Here is a 21385-nt window from a genome sequence, read left to right as displayed (position 1 = left end):
TCTTTCCAGTCCTCAAATCTCTCTGGATGATCAGGATATGGTTCCTCTGCCCCCTCTGTCACCTTCCTGTTCCCCCCTGACAGAGACAGGCGTCTGTTTGCTGTGTTGGGGTCCAGCGTCAGCTGGCAGGAGTCTGTAGGCAGGAGGCAGAATTATTAATACCATCAGGCCGCCTGTACTTTATGTTTCTGTAGGATAGAAAAGCAGCAGAGCTTCCCGTAACAAAAGGGGAATTCAGGTCTGTTAGGAACCTCAGGAAAGGCCAAAATGCTGCGTGAGCTAAACTAACAGCTTAATTACAGGAAATAAAATTACAAAGCAGCGACATTCATCAGACATATTCACCACAAGCATATTTACCGCAAAACTCGGCACCGAAGATTAATACTAAAAGTCAGTGTCTTTACTTTAACGACGAACTTCCTTCTAACCGCTAAAGCCAGTGTTACACCACATTCTGTGACCATGGAATTCTGTGACCCTAGAGGCGCTGCTGCACGTTTGTGAGGTTCCCTTTCACGCTCAGGAGCGCTACCCATTTTACGCAACGCAATTTAACTGTATGTTCATGCAAAATTTCTAGGAGGCTGCGAGAGTGGGCAGCGCCGTGTGTAATTTCCCCGTTTATTCGCTTTTATTTTACTTTATTTTATGTAGTTTTTATTTTAAGTGATCTCCACTTTACACTGTATGTAAGGCAAATATCAAAGACATAACTGTGAAAAACAACACAATAGTTCTGCTTCTGTTTCATCATCTTACTTTATGTTACTTAACTGCTGTCTCACATTCTGATACTTACACAACTCTTACCAAATCGGCTGATGCAGCCAATTTTGTGGTGCACCATATTCGGTATTGTAGTGCACTACATTTACTGACACAATTAAAAATAGCGTCACCACTCGCCTTGTATAATGGGAGACTGTCTCGTACTGGAACTGGAATAAAATGCTCCTTACCGTATTATACTGGACCATCCCGTATTAACACAGACGGGTGGCAACCCTATTTTCAATGTTCAGTAAATGTAAGGATGCTGGACAAAATGAGACGACAGCTGTCTGAAGTGTATAAACACGATGAACTTGTCTTTTTAAACACCCTCACATCACATTGTTGCCTGTAAATGAATGGTTCATTGTTGCTTGTTCCGTAGCCACACTTGGGTCACAAAATCTGAGGAGAGCCCTTTGCCAGAGATACCCTGTACACCCCAGATATGAGGTTAATCTTAGTGTCCAAAGAGCAAAGTCCAAAAGAAAAGTATACAATGTTAGGAAGGTTAACGTTAATGGTATGAGACTGAAGCTAGAAACTGCAAACTAGATGGAGTTAAACAATAAAACCTTTGAAGAGGCATGGGAATTTTTTAAAAGCCTAGAAAATTGTGTGCAGGCAATCAATCATTATTTATATAGCTTGTTAAACCACAGGGCTTTACAAACATTGTAAGGGCATCTTTAAAATCAACCATTTAAAATCAATCCTAGAAGCCAGAGGAAGTCAGTGCAGGGATGTGAGAGCAGCAGTGATGTGATCTCTGTGCCTGGTGCGTGTTAACACTCTATCAGCGGCATTCTGGGCCCGGTGTAGATGTGATCCCTGTACCTGGTGCGTGTTAACACTCCGCCAGCGGCATTCTGGGCCTGTTATAGATGTGATCCCTGTGACTGGTGGGTGTTAACACCCCACCAGCGGCATTTTGGGCCCGGTGTAGATGTGATCCCTGTGCCTGGTGCGTGTTAACACCCCACCAGCGGCATTCTGGGCCCGGTGTAGATGTGATCCCTGTGCCTGGTGCGTGTTAACACTCCCCCAGCGGCATTTTGGGCCCGGTGTAGATGTGATCCCTGTGCCTGGTGCGTGTTAACACTCCGCCAGCGGCATTCTGGGCCTGTTATAGATGTGATCCCTGTGACTGGTGCGTGTTAACACTCCGCCAGCGGCATTCTGGGCCCGGTGTAGATGTGATCCCTGTGACTGGTGCGTGTTAACACCCCGCCAGCGGCATTCTGGGCCCGGTGTAGATGTGATCCCTGTGCCTAGTGCGTGTTAACACTCCGCCAGCGGCATTCTGGGCCTGTTATAGATGTGATCCCTGTGACTGGTGCGTGTTAACACTCCGCCAGCGGCATTCTGGGCCCTTTGTAGATGTGATCCCTGTGCCTGGTGCGTGTTAACACTCCGCCAGCGGCATTCTGGGCCCGGTGTAGATGTGATCCCTGTGCCTGGTGCGTGTTAACACCCCACCAGCGGCATTCTGGGCCCTTTGTAGATGTGATCCCTGTGCCTGGTGCGTGTTAACACTCCGCCAGCGGCATTCTGGGCCAGGTGTAGATGTGATCCCTGTGTCTGGTGCATGTTAACACTCTGCCAGCGGCATTCTGGGCCCTTTGTAGATGTGTAACTGAGAATGTGACCCATCTGAATGAAGAAAATAAAAAATAAAAGAGACTGTCATCGATCTACAGGCCCGTAGTATGAGAAATTATCTGGTGTTCTCAGGCATTCCGGAATCTGCCGAAGAGGACGCAGAAGTTACTGTCAAAGCCTTTATTAAGAACCACCTGAAGCTTTCGGAGGACAATGTGAAAAACATCTGCTTTGAGAGAGTCCATCGGCTGGGAGCCAAGAGGCCTGTGGCACTAAGACCGCGTCCTATTGTGGCTAAATTTGGATATTTTAAGCAGAAGGAGCAGGTGAAGAGCGGCAGGGGGCTGAAAGGAACGGACTTTGGCGTAAACGACCAGTTCCCCAAAGAGATCCTGGAGCGACGCAGAGTTCTGTTCCCAATCCGACGTGACTTCATTCAGAAGGGCTCCCGAGCTGTCATCGCCGTAGACCGGCTCTACGTGGATGGGCAGCTGTACCGCGACCCCAGTACCACTCCCTGGTTATATTAATGCCAATCCAGATAAGAACCCGTTATATATTTTTCTTATTTCCTCTAATCCTCTTCCAATAACATCTCCCTAGCTCATACATGTCATTCTGTTAATGTAACGTGATGTCATACTGAATACATTACCGTCAGTCTCCGCAGCGCTATAGTACTAGCGATGTTTCCGCTTTTCTCTTGTCCCCATGTATACTCTCACCAACTTGCCCCTTTCTATGTATCCCTCACTTCCCCCTTCTTTCACTACACCGAGCACCTGCTTTACTACTCTGTCACACACAATATCTTCAGGCGTTACGCATCTGCACGGCACGACCACGTACATATGCAGTCAGCGTCAATACAACCACTCCGACCTCATAGCGCACGCAGACACATAGGACACACACAAGCGCGTACAAGCTCGCTCAAACCTCATTCACTCGCATGTGCAATATTAGCTGCACACACCGGTCTATGGGCACACTACGGTTTGTCTCATGGAATGTGCATGGAGCTGGCTCCAGAGAAAAGAGGTTAAAGATTTTTGGCCAGCTTAAAAAACTACAGGCAGACGTTGTTTTATTACAAGAGACTCATAGACCTGCCAAAGCTACTGATGAACTTAAAACACCTGAATTTCCTAATGTGCTCTCAGCCTGCTATAACTCTAGACAAAGAGGGGTAGCAATTTTAATACATAAAAATGTCAATTTTACAGTACTCAACACAATTATAGATCCAGAGGGTAGATTTATAATTATTAAATTATCTATACTTAACAAAAAGTTATGTATTGTTAGTATATATGGTCCAAATGTTGATAACCCCTCATTCTTCCACGTTTTATTTACCGCACTCTCTGAACACCTAGATTGCGCACTTGTTCTGGGGGGCGACCTCAACTTCGGACTAGATAAAGAAATGGACAGGCTCAGTACAGCTGCTCAGCGCAACTGGGAATCCACAAATATAGTTAAACAGCACATGAGCGACTACGGACTTTGCGATGCATGGCGTTCTCTTCACCCCACCCGTAGGTAATATACTTTCTTCTCACATGTCCATCACTCTTACTCTCGTCTGGATTATTTCCTAGTCAGTAGCTCACTGCTGAGTGACATTTCAGACACAGAGATACACCCTATAGCTGTCAGCGATCATGCTCCTGTTTCTTTACCCCTAATAAATAGGAAGGCCACTCCACCAAGTAGAAACTGGAGATTTAATGCATCATTGCTTAAAGATGGAGACTTTATTAACTATTTTAAAAAAGAGTGGGCTTTATATTTAGACTATAATGACCTGCCTGGAACATCAGCATCTGTTCTCTGGGAAGCAGGCAAAGCTGTGATGAGAGGTAAAATAATCTCATTCTCATCATATAAAAAGAAAAAAGAAAACAAGTGTATTCAGGAATTAGAAGACACCGTCAAATCCTTAGAACAAGCCTACGTTTCATCCCAGGAACAGGAAATGCTGAATAAAATACGTAAAGCAAAACTAGAATTAAATGAAATTATTAACAAAAAAACTCAATTCTTAGCACAAAGGTTTCACTGGCAAAATTATGAACATGGTAATAAATCAGGTCAATTTCTAGCTAATCAGTTAAAAATAAACAAGGAAAAAACAACTATATGTGCTGTTAAAGACTCAAATGGGGAAACAGTATATGGATCCTGACAGAATAAATAAATTTTCAGGGACTTTTACAAATCTTTATATTCACCACAGATAAACCCATCTAAAGACGAAATTGATCAGTTTCTTGATAGTATAACCCTTCCGAAATTATCAGACAATCAAGTGATGGCACTGGACTCTCCGCTGACTCCAGGTGAACTCCAGGAAGCCCTGAACGGTATGCCCAATAAAAAGGCGCCAGGTCCAGATGGATTTCCAGCAGAATTCTATAAAGAATTTCCACCGAAGAACATTCCAGAGAATGTTGCAAGAAACCAGGGAAAATGGTAGGCTACCACCAAATATGAATTCTGCCAACATTAGTCTCTTGCTAAAACCAGGCAAAGACCCTACATTGCCTACCAGCTATCGTCCAATATCCCTTATTAACGTTGACCTTAAAATAATCTGCAAAGCTCTCTCAAAAAGAATAGAGAAGATAACCCCTCTCATAATTCATCCTGACCAAACGGGTTTCATAAAAGGGAGGCACTCATCAACGAATACACGAAGATTACTTAACCTGATAGACTATTCATGCAATAAAAACCTTCAAATTACAATATTGTCTCTAGATGCAGAAAAAGCATTTGATAGAGTTAACTGGAATTTTTTATTTGCAGCTTTGCGCAAATTTGGTTACGGAAACTCTTTCATGAACTGGTTAAAAATATTATATAGTTCCCCAACAGCATATGTCAGGACGAATGACCAAACATCCTCCAGTTTCTGTCTCAAGAGGGGCACCAGGCAGGTATGCCCTCTCTCCCCCTCACTATTTGCAATTTTTATTGAACCACTAGCAGCAGCAATTAGACAGGCTATAGTGATCAAAGGCATTAAATGCATGAATATAGAACATAAGGTAAGTCTTTATGCGGATGATGTGTTACTTCTTCTCCAGCATTCACAAACCACTCTTTCTGAGGTAATTACATTAATAAACTCTTTCTCAAGAGTCTCAGATTATTCGATAAATTGGTTAAAATCTACAGTTCTCCCAATTAATTGCTCCTTCCAGAATAATTCTCCCATTCCACTGCAGTCTGGAGATATTAAGTATTTAGGTATTAACGTTTCACCTAGGCTGACAGATTTAACTAAACTAAACCATACCCCACTTTTAACAAAAGTAGAGGATGATCTGGTTAGGTGGAAGTCCCTACCCATATCACTTATGGGAAGGGTCGCCTCAATAAAAATGATGGTTGGAATTTTTAGAATATCAACAAGTTAAATCTATAGTAAAAAAGAAATTAGGGTTTAATCAAATCAAATTACAAATACCACCAAGTGTGGCAGAATTCCTTAATCTTAAAACCCCCAAATTACTGTCTAAAATATACAGGACACTTTCTAAAATGGATGAATCAATATTCCTTCCCATTGCAAAATGGGAGGCAGATCTATCAGTCAGCTGGGACCACAATTTCTGGTCTAAGATATGTTTAAAAACCTTTCAACTGATTAGAAATCCCAGTTTACAGTTAATACAATACAAAATCCTGCATAGAGTGCACTATACAGGGCATCGGATGTTCAGGATGGGTTTTACGTCCTCTAGCAACTGCTCACACTGTTAAGGCGACACACCTGACAGTTACATCCACGCTTTTTGGTTCTGTCCACCTACTCAGATGTTCTGGCTCAGGATCTGTGAAGACTTATCAAAGTGTCTGAAATGTACCATTCCAGCATCCCCTTCAGTCTGCTTGTTGGGCGACCTAGATGGTGTCACTACAGATTATAACACAACCCACATGGCTTTCACCGCCTTATACATTGCTAAGAAGACCGTCCTTATGAACTGGAAGAATAAAAATAACCTTAATATCAACCAATATAGAGACAGTTTGTTGAACCATATTAGTCTTGATACAGCTTCTGCCGCCACACTAGATCAATCTCTCTGGGCTCCTTTGATCAGCTCCATCACCTAGTGGGGGTGGGGGGTCAGGGTTTTGTCCTGCTTGGGTCGGTGTCGTTGGCATGGGGGGGGGGCATATTGGCTTGGGGCGTCTGGGGGTTCCCTGGGTGGGTTGCTGGGGGGGTTCGGCGCTGGGACTGCGGTCCTGGCCTGGATGGGGCTTTGGTGGCTCTTGGGTGGGGTCCTTCTGGCGGCTGCAGGCGGCGCTGCTGGGGGAGCCTGTGCCGGCGGACGTAGGTTCCCGGCCTGGTGGCCATGCTGCTCCTGGGTAAATCCGGGGCGGGCTTGGGGTTCTGGGGGCGCTCTGCCTCCGGGCTGGGGTTCCGGCTGGGCTGGGGGGGCTTGGGTCCTGGTAGGTGTGCCGCCGGGGTGTGGGTCGGTGCGTGCATGGGGGCTCAGCCCCGGTGCGGGGGCCTTCGGCACGTCGGTGGAGCTGGGGGAGGTTCTTACCATCTGTCCGCAGGGGGTCCCTGCTTTTGGGGTATCCACTCTGCGGGGGGGGGGGGGGGGATCCAATAGAGGAGGAGGAGGGACTCAACCTGGATGTCTTTTGTCTTATGCAGTATGGGAGTTGACTGAATGCTGGGGCGGGGGTAGTTTTTCCTCTGGGGTGGGGTCCGGTGGGGCGCCTTGGGCTCTGTGGGGCCGGGTGGTGCCGCTGCCTTGGGCTCCGGTCTGGATGGGCCTGGGCCCCCCGCCCTGGGTGGATTTCGGGGAACGGGGGGTGCCTATGGGGGTCAGCGGGGGAGCTGGCTCCAGAGGGGGGGGAACTTGGCCACCCGCCATTCCTTTCCTCCCCATCCCGAAGTGCCTCCCTCCTCCCGCTCCATCACACCACCACACACGTAGGGCTTTGAGGTGCAGGTGTGTGGCTGGGATACAGGGGAGGTATCCCTCCTCTGTCCCCTCGCGACCACCTGTATCTCAATCATACATCACAACTTAGACATTCTCATTACTGACTCTCTCATGACACATACATTTAGGGCCTTGGGGGTGGGCACACAGTATGGCATCCAGAGGGCGGTCTGTTCATTCAGCCTTACCTCTGGTGCCAGGGCCCACATCTCAATTTTAATTGCACATAGACATTGAGGGTTCTGGTGAGGGGCCGAGCTAACACCAACTGTTGGTCGGCAGGGGGTGGTTAGCGTCATGCCCTTCACCTGTTTTAAAAGCACTTTAGAACAACACACACCAATACCACATCTGAGCGGGCGAAGGGGGGCATGGGGTCTTTTCACACCCCCCGTTCTCCGTTCGCCATTTGGGGCTGGGGGCTGAGAGAGGAAGAGCTGGCCGTCTAGTCGGGGTCTGGGCTGGTGGGCTTCTCGGCTGCTGCGGGGTCCGGGGTGATTTTCTGGTCTCCTCGCCAGAGGAAAAAATGGGGTCCACATAGAGTATATATGGGGAGTGAGAGTATGGGTACAGCGTTCATTTCTGTGTGTCTCTATGTTGGGTGAATGTGTAAATATTTGTTTAGGTGCGCATGAGGGTGGGAACGTATGCTTGTATATGTGTGTGCCTGTTTGTCTATACGCATGTGTCAGGTTGGGTCCTAGACTCCACCTGAAATAACATCTCGGGCTCTATTCCCCCCCGCCACACTCCCTGCCGGTGGATGGGGCCCCCGGCCGCTGGTGCGTTGGTGGTTCTCGATGTCCGGGGCTGGGTGCTCGGGTGGGTGCTGGCTCACCCTCGGCGGTTGCCTGGCGGGATCTGGCCCTCCTGGGTCTGTCGGGCCCTTGCTGGGGGGTGGGGGGGCCCTTGGATCTCTGGGCCCAGGGCCTGGTCTGCCCTGGTGGGGATGGCCGCCGGCGGAGCCTGCGGGCTCGCCGCCACGGCCCCCTGGGGCTCCTGCACTGTGGCTGCCGGATGGCCTCCCTCCGGAGCTCTCCTCTGCCCTTTTCTGGGTGAGGGATGCTATTCTCCCTGCGGTGGTCCTCCGGGGGCTCCCATGCCCTCCGTGTCTGCTTCATGTCCTGAGGGATGGGGCTGTGGCTCCCCACACACACTACTACACATTTACATGGAGAACCCTTTTGAACACCAGCGCGCTCACAGATACAGGTGTGCACACAGGGGTAAAAACAGGTACTCACAGACACAAACAGGAGTACAAACAGGTTCTCACAGACACATACAGGTGTACACACGGGTTCTCACAGACACATACAGGTGTACAAACAGGTTCTCACAGACACATACAGGTGTACAAACAGGTTCTCACAGACACATACAAGTGTACAAACAGGTTCTCACAGACACATACAGGTGTATAAACAGGTTCTCACAGACACATACAGGTGTACAAACAGGATCTCACAGACACACACAGGTGTACAAACAGGTTCTCACAGACACATACAGGTGCACAAACAGGATCTCACAGACACACACAGGTGTACAAACAGGTTCTCACAGACACATACAGGTGTGCAAACAGGTTCTCACAGACACATACAGGTGCGCAAACAGGTTCTCACAGACACACACAGGTGTGCAAACAGGTTCTCACAGACACATACAGGTGCACAAACAGGTTCTCACAGACACATACAGGCGTACAAACAGGTTTTCACAGACACATACAGGCGTACAAACAGGTTCTCACAGACACATACAGGCGTACAAACAGGTTCTCACAGACACATACAGGTGTACAAACAGGTTCTCACAGACACATACAGGTGTACACACAGGTTCTCACAGACACATACAGGAGTACAAACAGGTTCTCACAGACACATACAGGTGTACAAACAGGTTCTCACAGACACATACAGGTGTACAAACAGGTTCTCACAGACACATACAGGTGTACAAACAGGTTCTCACAGACACACACAGGTGTACAAACAGGATCTCACAGACACACACAGGTGTACACACAGGTTCTCACAGACACATACAGGTGTACAAACAAGTTCTCACAGACACATACAGGTGCACAAACAGGATCTCACAGACACATACAGGTGTACAAACAGGTTCTCACAGACACATACAGGTGTACAAACAGGATCTCACAGACACACACAGGTGTACACACGGGTTCTCACAGACACATACAGGTGTACACACGGGTTCTCACAGACACATACAGGTGTACACACGGGTTCTCACAGACACATACAGGTGTACACACGGGTTCTCACAGACACATACAGGTGTACACACGGGTTCTCACAGACACATACAGGTGTACAAACGGGTTCTCACAGACACATACAGGTGTACACACGGGTTCTCACAGACACATACAGGTGTACACACGGGTTCTCACAGACACATACAGGTGTACACACGGGTTCTCACAGACACATACAGGTGTACACACGGGTTCTCACAGACACATACAGGTGTACACACAGGTTCTCACAGACACACACAGGTGTACACACAGGTTCTCACAGACACATACAGGTGTACACACGGGTTCTCACAGACACATACAGGTGTACACACGGGTTCTCACAGACACATACAGGTGTACACACGGGTTCTCACAGACACATACAGGTGTACACACGGGTTCTCACAGACACATACAGGTGTACACTCGGGTTCTCACAGACACACACAGGTGTACACACAGGTTCTCACAGACACACACAGGTGTACACACAGGTTCTCACAGACACACACAGGTGTACACACAGGTTGTCACAAACACACACTGTCTTTATCGGCTGTTGCTCCTTAACATGCTCATTGTGATTCGTACAGATGTTGGTTGTTGTTTTCTCTCATCAGCAGGTATTGAAGCAGATTATCTGTGGTTTTCTTTCTTTTTTTCTCTTTTCCCTCGCTCTCTCTCTATTTCCCTTCTTCTCCGTTTTCGTCCTTCTGTCCCCCTCTCTCTCCCTCTCTTGAGGAAATAAATAAAAATGAATAAATAAACAGAAAAAAAAGAAAGTGTGTCCTCTCCTCTGGATTTGAGATTTTATCAATTCCTTGCCGAGTTCTTGAAGATCTCGAAGGTCCTTGGGATCTTTCCTTTGAAAATCAGTGCCGTCCTGGTGACAAATTCATTATAAGCAGAGATGTACAGGATATTGAACAATACTATAATAATTATCCAGTGTATGGATCTTATTTTGCAGTTGTAACCTTTCACCAACTTATCCAAGCAGGGGCATTGGAGGGGCATGGATACCATGAGAAATTCAGGGGGTCCAGCACTTTTTAGCAGCCCCAAAATACCCCCCACTCAGCAAAATCAACTGAGTGATTGAAAGTGCCAGTCTGAGCAGGGGGTCCAAGTCACATTTTCTATTTGCCTGTATCCAAGTTATGTACTCCTTATGTAGCATTGTAATCTGTAATCATTATAGCATTGTAATCCATAATCATTGTAGCATTGTAATCCGTAATCATTATAGCATTGTAATCCGTAATCATTATAGCATTGTAATCCCTAATCATTGTAGCATTGTAATCCCTAATCATTGTAGCATTATAATCCCTAATCATTGTAGCATTGTAATCCCTAATCATTGTAGCCTTGTAAACCATAATTTGTGGTTTATGATGCTCCCCACCACAGATTCTCTGATGCCTATTCAGCATGCTCATGAGCACCACAATTTTCCCCATTTTTGGGGTGTAAGGGTGTTCATGTTTGGTGGAGATGTAAATGATTGGTATGATGGGATTAGGTTTGGGGTAGGTGGGAACAATGATTGTTGTGGAGTGGTGTTATTGTTGTTTAACAGACAGTTTTCACACCTGCATAGCTCTCTAGTCTATCATACCAGAACACCTCCAATGCAATGCAAATGTGTTAGGGGTCAAAATGTACTTGATTAAAATGCATCCCTTTACATGCCTTTTAAATGCGTCATGAGCAAGGGGGATGGCTGAGATGTTTGGAATGTAGAGATGCGGATTGGAGAGGGGGAGGCACAGACTGTTCAGAAAATGGCTGAGACAGTTGCCCAGAGTACATGTCAGTTTCTTGGATTTGTGTGCCATGGTTTTGATGTGTAATTATTTCTTTAATGAGTGTACAGATTTGGGAAGCTGTGGAAGAAGCAAAAGCAGGAGAGGATCCAGGTCCTGATCCACATACAATTCCCAAGACTGGGTGACTTATAGTTTCTTTAATACAATTGATTATTTTGTAGATAATTTTTTTACGTTGTAATAGCAATTCTGTTTAATTTCATTGTCAGTTCTTCTGACATCAGAAGCTCTCCTGACCAGGTAAATTAGGTGTAATTATTACTATACAGTAAAATGTAACATTACTTAAAAATTTTTTTTACCGCATCGCTTACAATTGTAATATTATAGTCATATAAATTGCTTCATTTATATCTATTTTTGAGTGTCTCAAATTTCATCAAATTGTAATTTTAAAATGATGCATTTAAAACAATTTAAAGTATTATATTTGTTTCAGGCTACAGACAACATTGCATATCTGGAATCTCTCAGATCAGCAGTTAATGATCCAAACCTAGAATGGACTTATTACAGTCACAGTGTGCCGGACTCTGCATTCTTCTGTATATCTCAGGAAAAATGGAAGGATTTGGGGGAAAATCAGCCCAGAAGACATTTCATTGGGCTGGAATTGGACAAATGTTATTTCTGCTGGCATCTGCTCAGTTCATCCATACTGCAGCTTTGGCTTCATTCCTCATAGTGTGAAAAGCATCCATTCAGGAGGACCTGCACCGCTGTTCAAATGTGACGTTCAGCGACTGGTCAGTTACCTGCAGAGTAGTTCTGCAAAGTCAGGAGCTAAAGGCCGTGGTAGAGTTCCATGGTGGTGTTGCACGACAATCCTGAGAAGAACTAAGGCATTGGTACATCAGAGCAGGAACGACTGGGCAAAAGTCTGGAGACGAAGCTCCCAAGGTCTCTATATTTGGAAAGTTTACACAAACTCTGCCCTGAAGTGTTTGACTCTAGAAACCGTGATGAGTGTCCTAGGCCATCTGTTCAAAACATTATCCTGGAATTCCAAAAGACAAACACGGTATCATCAACATGAAGCTGTCAGTCTCAGCATAATGGTGGAAAAGAAGACCCAGTGTCCAGTGGATGTTCTGCAGAAGGTGACCCTTCATCCAAGAGGGGTTTTGCTCTGGTCAGGAAGAAGCTCGGAAGTACTTCACAGTCGGTCAGGAGGACATTGCCTACATTGATGCAACTGGCAGCATTGTGAAGAGGGGAAAACTGACGAAAGCTCCATTCTATGTGTACGAGCCTGTTGTGGGGGGGGGGGACCCCCGAAAAGGGTGGCCTGCTTTTCCAGTCGGGACCTTTCTCACCTGTGACCACATCACAGCATCAGTACAATATTTCTTGGCTCATTTCACACAGATCACAGAAAGTTATATGGAAGATTTGTGCATCCAAAAATGATGCCTGAGATGGATCACTGGTGCTGTTGCAGGCCACAGCAAACACATTGGTCAACTCCAACCTCAGTAACATCTTATCTGCTTACTACTGAATCATCACTGGAAAAGCCACCATGAAAGACTGTTCAGTTACAATTCTGCATCACGACCTGAGTCATATAATGATAAACGCCAAGACTCTCTCCAAAAAACAGTGTGTTCTTATTAAATTAATATTGTGTTAAAGTACATTCAATTTTAATATAACTTTTAAGAGTTTTACATGTGCTATCATCCGTCTCAACAGCCTTCCAAAGCAATATGGCTTCGGCCTGCTGACAACAGCAAGCACAATACCAGAGCTTGAGGAGATGGTCTTAAGGGTGACAGTTGTCATCTCTAGTCCCTATGCTGCAGCAAATGTGGAAAAACATTCCCATAACATTCAAACGATGCTGGCATTAATTGACGACGTGTATCTGGGGAAATACATGATCAAACCTGAAGATGTAGCAGAGGCACCTTTATAATTTTGCTATAATCAGTTAAACACTTCACAGCTTGTGCTTAAATTTACGCATGAATGTGATGTTACAGTAGTTGTACACTTAAATAAACCAACATTGGAGGCATGAACAAATGATCTTAGAACAGCAATGACACATTTATTTCCCTTATTTTTAATGTTTGGTTGACATTGGTGCATCACCATTTCAGGAACACCTGGAGAACATTATCCAGAAGGTACCACTGAACCAAACTGCGGAAGGTAACCGTTACTATTCAGCTACTTTCACCAGAACTTTGGCTGCCAATTTATTGTTTTGTATTATTCCTGTAATATAATGTGACTGAACATTTTATACATCAACGTTTAATCTGTTGCATGTTATAAGCTGTAAAAAGGCTAGTATTGTGTGTTTTCTTACAGTTTTTTTTAATTGCTAAGACAGAGTAGAATCTAGGGTAGTATCTCTCCACACGTCTGATCTATCTTCGGCATCGCTCTGGAGGAATATCTTACATACAGCATTCATTGTTTGATCTTGTGTCAATTGACATAATTTGTTTGTATTATGTGGTTTTTACAATCTATTTGTCTTGATAGTCTTGTTAGTAATTTATCAAAATGACATATTTCAGTTTTGACTGTTTTATTAGCAGTTTTAAGGTCAGTATGTACTTATGTGCAAAATGGCCTCTGAAAATATAATGTTGTGAGTGAGACAGGAATCCATGACTTTTGAAACATTTAGTCATCGATTGCATTTTGTATGAAAGCAAAGCGAAATGCTTCAGTTTAGTCCACATAAGCTAATGTTGTGGTGACTGTATGAAGTGTTTGGAGAAAGCAACTTCAGTATTGCAGTATCTGTCTTAGCAATTGAAAAAACTAAAACTCACACTGCCTTTCCAAACTGATTAGTGTGAGGAGCAGTGACAGACATTCCAGACTGATGGGCCATTGACAGTATGCAAAGGTCTGGTGACTCCAAAGTCACTTCAAAGTTGTAACACTTTAGTAATCAAACCTCACACAATTCTTTGAATGTCTCATTCACCTTTGTGTAGCCAGCCCCTATGTCTGTAAGCTTCAGAGCTCAAAAGTCTTGGCTAGAAATGTTTATAATATGATTTTTTACAATTTGTCAGCACCACTGAAAATAGGTTTTTGAAAAGTGTACGTTTAAAGTAGATTTTAACAAAAAAAAACTGAATAATCACATTCTAAATGATCTCAGATTATTGGTGCTGAGTTTGTGCTGAATAAAAGCATTTGTAGCACTTTGGGATAAATGTTTTTTAGTGAAATATTTTACAGTTTTTCTGAATTGCTGACATATTAAAAATCATTTTGGGAATAAAACTGCCAATTGCCAAAAGTTATTTATTGAATCAATCACTCAAATTGGCAAAACGCACCTAGTTAGACACAATTTGCAGATCTCAGTCACCCTTTTTGCAAAACTCATGTGGAAGTAAAATTGGACATTGATAGCCTGGGAGGGAGGCATATTGGGTCTGTTATGTCTTAGGCCTTAGGCAAGAAGAGATTGTTTTGATGAATACTGTGTGACCTCGCTTTGAGATAGCTGCCTGCAGTAAGTTCCGCAGACCCTGAGGAAAGCTCGGACCTTGGAGAGGCTAGAGAGACTTCTAGAGCTGGCAATGGAATCCAAGGAGGGGAGTGGGCAGCCAATCACCTTCTCTGCTGTACTGGTGACCCTCTGGAGTCTCTTCTTATTGGCTACTGTACACCCAGCGTACCACACGGGGATGGCATGGATCAGCACACTCTCGATCGTGGCTCGGTAGAAGGACACCAGCAGGTCGGTCTGCAGCCTGTTCCATCTCAGGACCCTCAGGAAATGGAGGCGCTGCTGGGCTTTCTGCACCAGGGCGGTTGTGTTTGTGGTCCATGACAGGTCCTCGGAGATGTAAGTCCTGAGGAACTTGAAGGAGGACACCCTCTCCACGCAGTCACCTTTTATGGAGGGGGGGGGGTCAGCTTTTGGCTTACGGAAGTCCATGACCACTTCCTTGGTTTTCCTAGTGTTGAGGGTTAGGTTGTTGTAGTCACACCATTCTGTCAGACGCTGGACCTCATCTCTATTGGCGGTGTCATCATCGTTAGTGATCAGCCCAACCAGGGTGATGTCATCTGCGAATATGATTATGGTGTGGCAGGGATGCGTGAGGATGCAGTCACTGGTGTAGATGGTGAACAGCAGACGGCTCAGCCCACATCCCTGTGGTGAGCCAGTGCTGAGTGACAGGGTGGATGATCTCCGGTTACCAACAGAAACAATTTCTTAAATTTCACAGACCATTTATTGCAGTGTAGTCAGTTTATTAATGAAATTGGAATTTTGTCTAAATACAAGAAATTATACTTGCTTAGATTTTCATTTTCTGCAGTGGAGTTACAATACCTGATTCCAGGTAAGTCACTTCAGCTTTCATAATCACTGCTCCCCCTGGTGGATGAATAAATCATTGCAAGTACTTTACGCACAGAGAGGTAAGGGGCGGATCATGCCGGCCTGCTTGTTCATTACATCATCGTGGGGGATCTCATTACAGTCAAGGTCCCACCCAAGACCCAGCAGGAACCAGTCATGGACCAGCCAGGTACCAGCCAAGGCCCCATCATGGAAACGGGAAAATTCAAGGCTTCATCTGTACAGTAATAATGGCTTACACAACATGATTTATCAATCTGTCTCATAATAATACACCTTTCTGAATAACCCCTCAACCTGTTGAATACAGTGATCTGATGCCCATTGCTAATGTATTGGGTGCAGCACTTGATACTCACAGGATGCTAATTCATTGCATTGAGGTTTTGGTTCACTTACATTGTCTTCATATTGTGTGCAGTGTAATAACCAGAGGAAACCTAGTAATCTACTCAAACATGTCTAGGTCTGATTTAGACATGGAGTAAAGGCAGGAGAAAATGTTATTTACTGACTCTCAAAGTGTTCTCTCATCGTTAACACTTTACCTGAGGGGCACAAATAATGTAGCATTATGCTGTTAATTATGGATTAATTAACCACAAAAAACGTCTTAGTGATCAGCTTGATTTTGTCCGTAAATATGGCCGCTGCACACACTGCACCTAACTGCTGCTGTCATGGATTTTTAAGGGTCGCCGGCAGGAAACGGCAACATCACGTTCATCTCAAACGGGGAAGTGCTGAACTTCAGCGGCGCGATTTCTGTTCCTGCAAAATATATGGATGATTTATGGCTCATAAAATTCTTGATTTTTTATTATGAAAGACCGTAAATGACTGCTAATTACAAACTGGAATAAATAGAAGTGTCCCGTTAAAATGGAGTCATCATGGTATTTAATAAATATCGCGCATAGATCCCCTTCCTTAAAATTTAATTCTGAACCTCTTATATTTAGTAATGTATGTTTTGTCTCCACCTAGTGGCCTCCCTGAAAAGTACACATTGTTTCCGGAAGGATCGCTTGTTCCGTGAATTGACGCGTCCAGTGGATGTAAGAAATCAGCTTGATAGAGAGACATTATAACTGACTGCAGTCACTGTAGAGAAGGTTAATCTGCAATAGATAATAAATTCAATGGTGAATTGTTAATGGATGGCTGTGTATATTCTTACATGTCTGGTATTAATAATAATGCATGTAGATAAATTTAATGGCTTTTGCTGGTCAGGGATGCGAGGGGGCAATGGACAGTATCTATCTGCGTCAGAAACGTGGGGGGGGGTTAGGGTGCCTGAACACCTGCATATTTTTTCAGAGAGGGGCGTAAGCCAACCTTTTACAGTGGGGTGGGGGGCCACCTGCTACTTATGTTCGAAGGCAGTGTAAGCAAACCTTTTACAACGGGGTGGGGGGGCAAGGAGGCCTGGGCACCTGCCCCTTCTGTCCGACGGGGGCGTAAGCAGACCTATAACAGTGGGGTGGGGGTGGCAAGGGGGCCTGGGCAACTGGACCTTCTGTCCGACGGGGGCGTAAGCAGACCTATTACAGAGGGGTGGGGGTGGCAAGGGGGCCTGGGCAACTGGACCTTCTGTCCGACGGGGGCGTAAGCAGACCTATTACAGAGGGGTGGGGGTGGCAAGGGGGCCTGGGCACCTGCCCCTTCGGTCCGACGGTGTCGTAATCAGACGTTTTATAATGGGGTGGGGGTGGCAAGGGGTCCTGGGCACCTGCCTCTCCTGTCCGATGGGGGCGTAAGCAGACCTATTACAGAGGGGTGGGGGTGGCAAGGGGCCCTGAGCACCTGCCCCTTCTATCAGACGGGGGCGTAAGCAGACCCTTCACAGTGGGGTTGGGGTGGCAAGGGTGTCTGGTCACCTGCCCCTCCTGTACGACGGGGGGGTAAGCAGACCTTTCACAGTGGGGTGGGGGTGGCAAGGGTCCCTGGACACCTGGCCCTTCTGTCCGACTGGGGCGTAAGCAGACCTATTACAGAGGGGTGGGGGTGGCAAGGGGGCCTGGGCACCTGCGCCTTCTGTCCGACGGGGACGTAAGCAAACATTTCACAGTGGGGTGGGGGTGGCAAGGGTGCCTGGGCATCTACCCCTTCTGTCCAACGGGGACGTAAGCAAACATTTCACAGTGGGGTGGGGGTGGCAAGGGTGCCTGGGCACCTGCCCCTCCTGTCAGACGGGGGCGTAAGCAGACCTTTCATAGTGGGGAGGGGTGGCAAGAGGGCCTGGCTACCTGTCCCTCCTGTCCGAAGGGGGCATAAGCAAACATTTCTCAGTGGGGTGGGGGAGGCAAGGGTGCCTGGGCACCTGCCCCTTCTATCAGACGGGGGCGTAAGCAGACCTATTACAGATGGGTGAGGGTGGCAAGGGGCCCTGAGCACCTTCCCCTCCTGTCTGATGGGGTCGTAAGCAGACCTATTACAGAGGGGTGGGGGTGGCAAGGGGGCCTGGGCAACTGGACCTTCTGTCCGACGGGGGCATTTCTGACCTATTACAGAGGGGTGAGGGTGGCAAGGGGGCCTTGGCACCTGCCCCTTCTGTCCGATGGGGGACGTAAGCAGACCAATTACAGAGGGGTGGGGGGTGGCAAGGGGGCCTGGGCACCTGGACCTTCTGTCCGACGGGGGCATATGCAGACCTATTACAGAGGGGTGAGGGTGGCAAGGGGGCCTTGGCACCTGCCCCTTCTGTCCGATGGGGGACGTAAGCAGACCAATTACAGAGGGGTGGGGGTGGCAAGGGGGCCTTGGCACCTGCCCCTTCTATCAGACGGGGGCGTAAGCAGACCCTTCACAGTGGGGTTGGGGTGGCAAGGGTGTCTGGTCACCTGCCCCTCCTGTACGACGGGGGGGTAAGCAGAGCTTTCAAAGTGGGGAGGGGGTGGCAAGGGGGCCTTGGCAATTGCCCCTCCTGTCCGATGGGGGCGTGAAAATACCTATTACAGTGGGGTGGGGGTGGCAAGGGTGCCTGGGCACCTGCCCCTTCTATTAGACGGGGGCGTAAGCAGACCTATTACAGATGGGTGAGGGTGGCAAGGGGCCCTGAGCACCTTCCCCTCCTGTCTGATTGGGTCGTAAGCAGACCTATTACAGAGGGGTGGGGGTGGCAAGGGGTCTGGGCACCTGGACCTTCTGTCCGATGGGGGACGTAAGCAGACCAATTACAGAGGGGTGGGGGTGGCAAGGGGGCCTGGGCACCTGCCCCTTCTGTCCGATGGGGGACGTAAGCAGACCTATTACAGAGGGGTGGGGGTGGCAAGGGGGCCTGGGCACCTGCCCCTTCTATCAGACGGGGGCGTAAGCAGACTCTTCACAGTGGGGTTGGGGTGGCAAGGGTGTCTGGTCACCTGCCCCTCCTGTACGACGGGGGGGTAAGCAGATCTTTCACAGTGGGGTGGGGGTGGCAAGGGTCCCTGGGCACCTGCCCCTTCTATCAGACGGGGGCGTAAGCAGACCCTTCACAGTGGGGTTGGGGTGGCAAGGGTGTCTGGTCACCTGCCCCTCCTGTACGAATAGGGGGTAAGCAGACCTTTCACAATGGGGTGGGGGTGGCAAGGGTCCCTGGGCACCTGCCCCTTCTGTCCGACTGGGGCGTAAGCAGACCTATTACAGAAGGGTGGGGGTGGCAAGGGGGCCTGGGCACCTGCCCCTTCTATTAGACGGGGCCGTAAGCAGACCCATTACAGAAGTGTGGGGGTGGCAAGGGGGCCTGGGCACCTGCCCCTTCTGTCCGACGGGGGCATAAGCAGAGCTATCACAGTGGGGTGGGGGTGGCAAAGGGGCCTGGGCACCTGCCCCTTCTATAAGACGGAGGCGTAAGCAGACCTTTTACAGAGGGGTGGGGGTGGCAAGGGGGCCTGGGCACCTGCTCCTAATATCTGACGGGTGCGTAAGCAAACATTTCACAGTGGGATGGGGGGGGTGGGCAAGGGGGCCTGGGAACCTGCCCCTTCTATCTGACGGGGGCGTAAGCAGACATTTCTCAGTGGGGTGGGGTTGGCAAGGGTGTCTGGGCACCTGCCCCTTCTGTCCGAAGGGGGCGTAAGCAAACATTTCACAGTGGGGTGGGGTTGGCAAGGGGGCCTGGGCACCTTCCCCTCCTGTCTGATGGGGTCGTAAACAGACCTATTACAGAGGGGTGGGGGTGGCAAGGGGGCCTGGGCACCTGGACCTTCTGTCCGACGGGGGACGTAAGCAGACCAATTACAGAGGGGTGGGGGTGGCAAGGGGGCCTGGGCACCTGCCCCTTCTATCAGACGGGGGCGTAAGCAGACCTTTTACAGAGGGGTGGGGGTGGCAAGGGGCCCTGGGCACCTGCACCTTCTGTCCGAAGGGGGCATAAGCAAACATTTCACAGTGGGGTGGGGTTGGCAAGGGTGCCTGGGCACCTGCCCCTTCTGTCCGAAGGGGGCATAAGCAAACATTTCACAGTGGGGTGGGGTTGGCAAGGGGGCCTGGGCACCTTCCCCTCATGTCCGATGGGGGCGTGAAAATACCTATTACAGTGGGGTGGGGGTGGCAAGGGTGCCTGGGCACCTGCCCCTTCTATCAGACGGGGTCGTAAGCAGACCTTTCACAGTGGGGTGGGGGTGGCAAGGGTCCCTGGGCACCTGCCCCTTCTATCAGACGGGGGCGTAAGCAGACCTTTCACAGTGGGGTGGGGGTGGCAAGGGTCCCTGGGCACCTGGCCCTTCTGTCCGACTGGGGCGTTAGCAGACTTTTCACAGTGGGGTCGGGCTGGTAAGGGTGTCTGGTCACCTGCCCCTCCTGTCAGACGGGGGCGTAAGCAGACCTTTCACAGTGGGGTGGGGGTGGCAAGGGTCCCTGGGCACCTGCCCCTCCTGTCCGATGGGGGTGTAAGCAGACTTTTTACAGTGGGGTGGGGGTGGCAAGGGTGTCTGGTCACCTGCCCCTCCTGTCAGACGGGGGCGTAAGCAGACCTTTCACAGTGGGGTGGGGGTGGCAAGGGTCCCTGGGCACCTGGCCCTTCTGTCCGACTGGGGCGTAAGCAGACCTATTACAGAGGGGTGAGGGTGGCAAGGGGGCCTGGGCACCTGCCCCTTCTGTCCGACGGGGGCATAAGCAGAGCTATCACAGTGGGGTGGGGGTGGCAAGGGGGCCTGGGCATCTGCCCCTTCTATAAGACGGAGGCGTAAGCAGACCTATTACAGAGGGGTGGGGGTGGCAAGGGGGCCTGGGCACCTGACCCTTCTATCAGACGGGGTCGTCAGCAGACCTATTACAGTGGGGTGGGGGTGGCAAGGGGGCCTGGGCACCTGCTCCTAATATCTGACGGGGGCGTAAGCAGACCTTTCATAGTGGGGAGGGGTGGCAAGAGGGCCTGGCTACCTGCCCCTCCTGTCCGACGGGGGCGTAAGCAGACATTTCTCAGTGGGGTGGGGGAGGCAAGGGTGTCTGGGCACCTGCCCCTTCTGTCCGAAGGGGGCGTAAGCAAACATTTCACAGTGGGGTGGGGTTGGCAAGGGTGCCTGGGCACCTGCCCCTTCTGTCCGAAGGGGGCATAAGCAAACATTTCACAGTGGGGTGGGGGTGG

The 21385-nt window shown here is 48.5% G+C and overlaps 2 protein-coding genes and 1 long non-coding RNA gene across 3 annotated transcripts in view; all 3 read right to left on the bottom strand.

Annotated features, from left to right (window-relative positions):
• Positions 1-21385, bottom strand: part of LOC125725332 (protein NLRC5-like) — a 554938-nt gene that overhangs the window by 207779 nt on the left and 325774 nt on the right. The window lies entirely within an intron of this gene.
• Positions 1-21385, bottom strand: part of LOC125725336 (NACHT, LRR and PYD domains-containing protein 12-like) — a 248178-nt gene that overhangs the window by 625 nt on the left and 226168 nt on the right. The gene's annotated exons all lie outside the window — the stretch shown is intronic.
• On the bottom strand, positions 15-514 carry LOC125725356 (uncharacterized). The gene is made up of 2 exons (XR_007387448.1): positions 346-514; positions 15-133 (listed from the first exon to the last, which is right to left on the bottom strand). It is a non-coding gene; the product is annotated as an uncharacterized LOC125725356 (long non-coding RNA).

Source organism: Brienomyrus brachyistius, unplaced genomic scaffold (genome assembly GCF_023856365.1).
Source record: "Brienomyrus brachyistius isolate T26 unplaced genomic scaffold, BBRACH_0.4 scaffold65, whole genome shotgun sequence".
Lineage (NCBI taxonomy): Eukaryota > Metazoa > Chordata > Actinopteri > Osteoglossiformes > Mormyridae > Brienomyrus > Brienomyrus brachyistius.
Note: the sequence above shows the minus strand (reverse complement) of the source record. Positions and strands in the feature narration are given on the sequence as shown.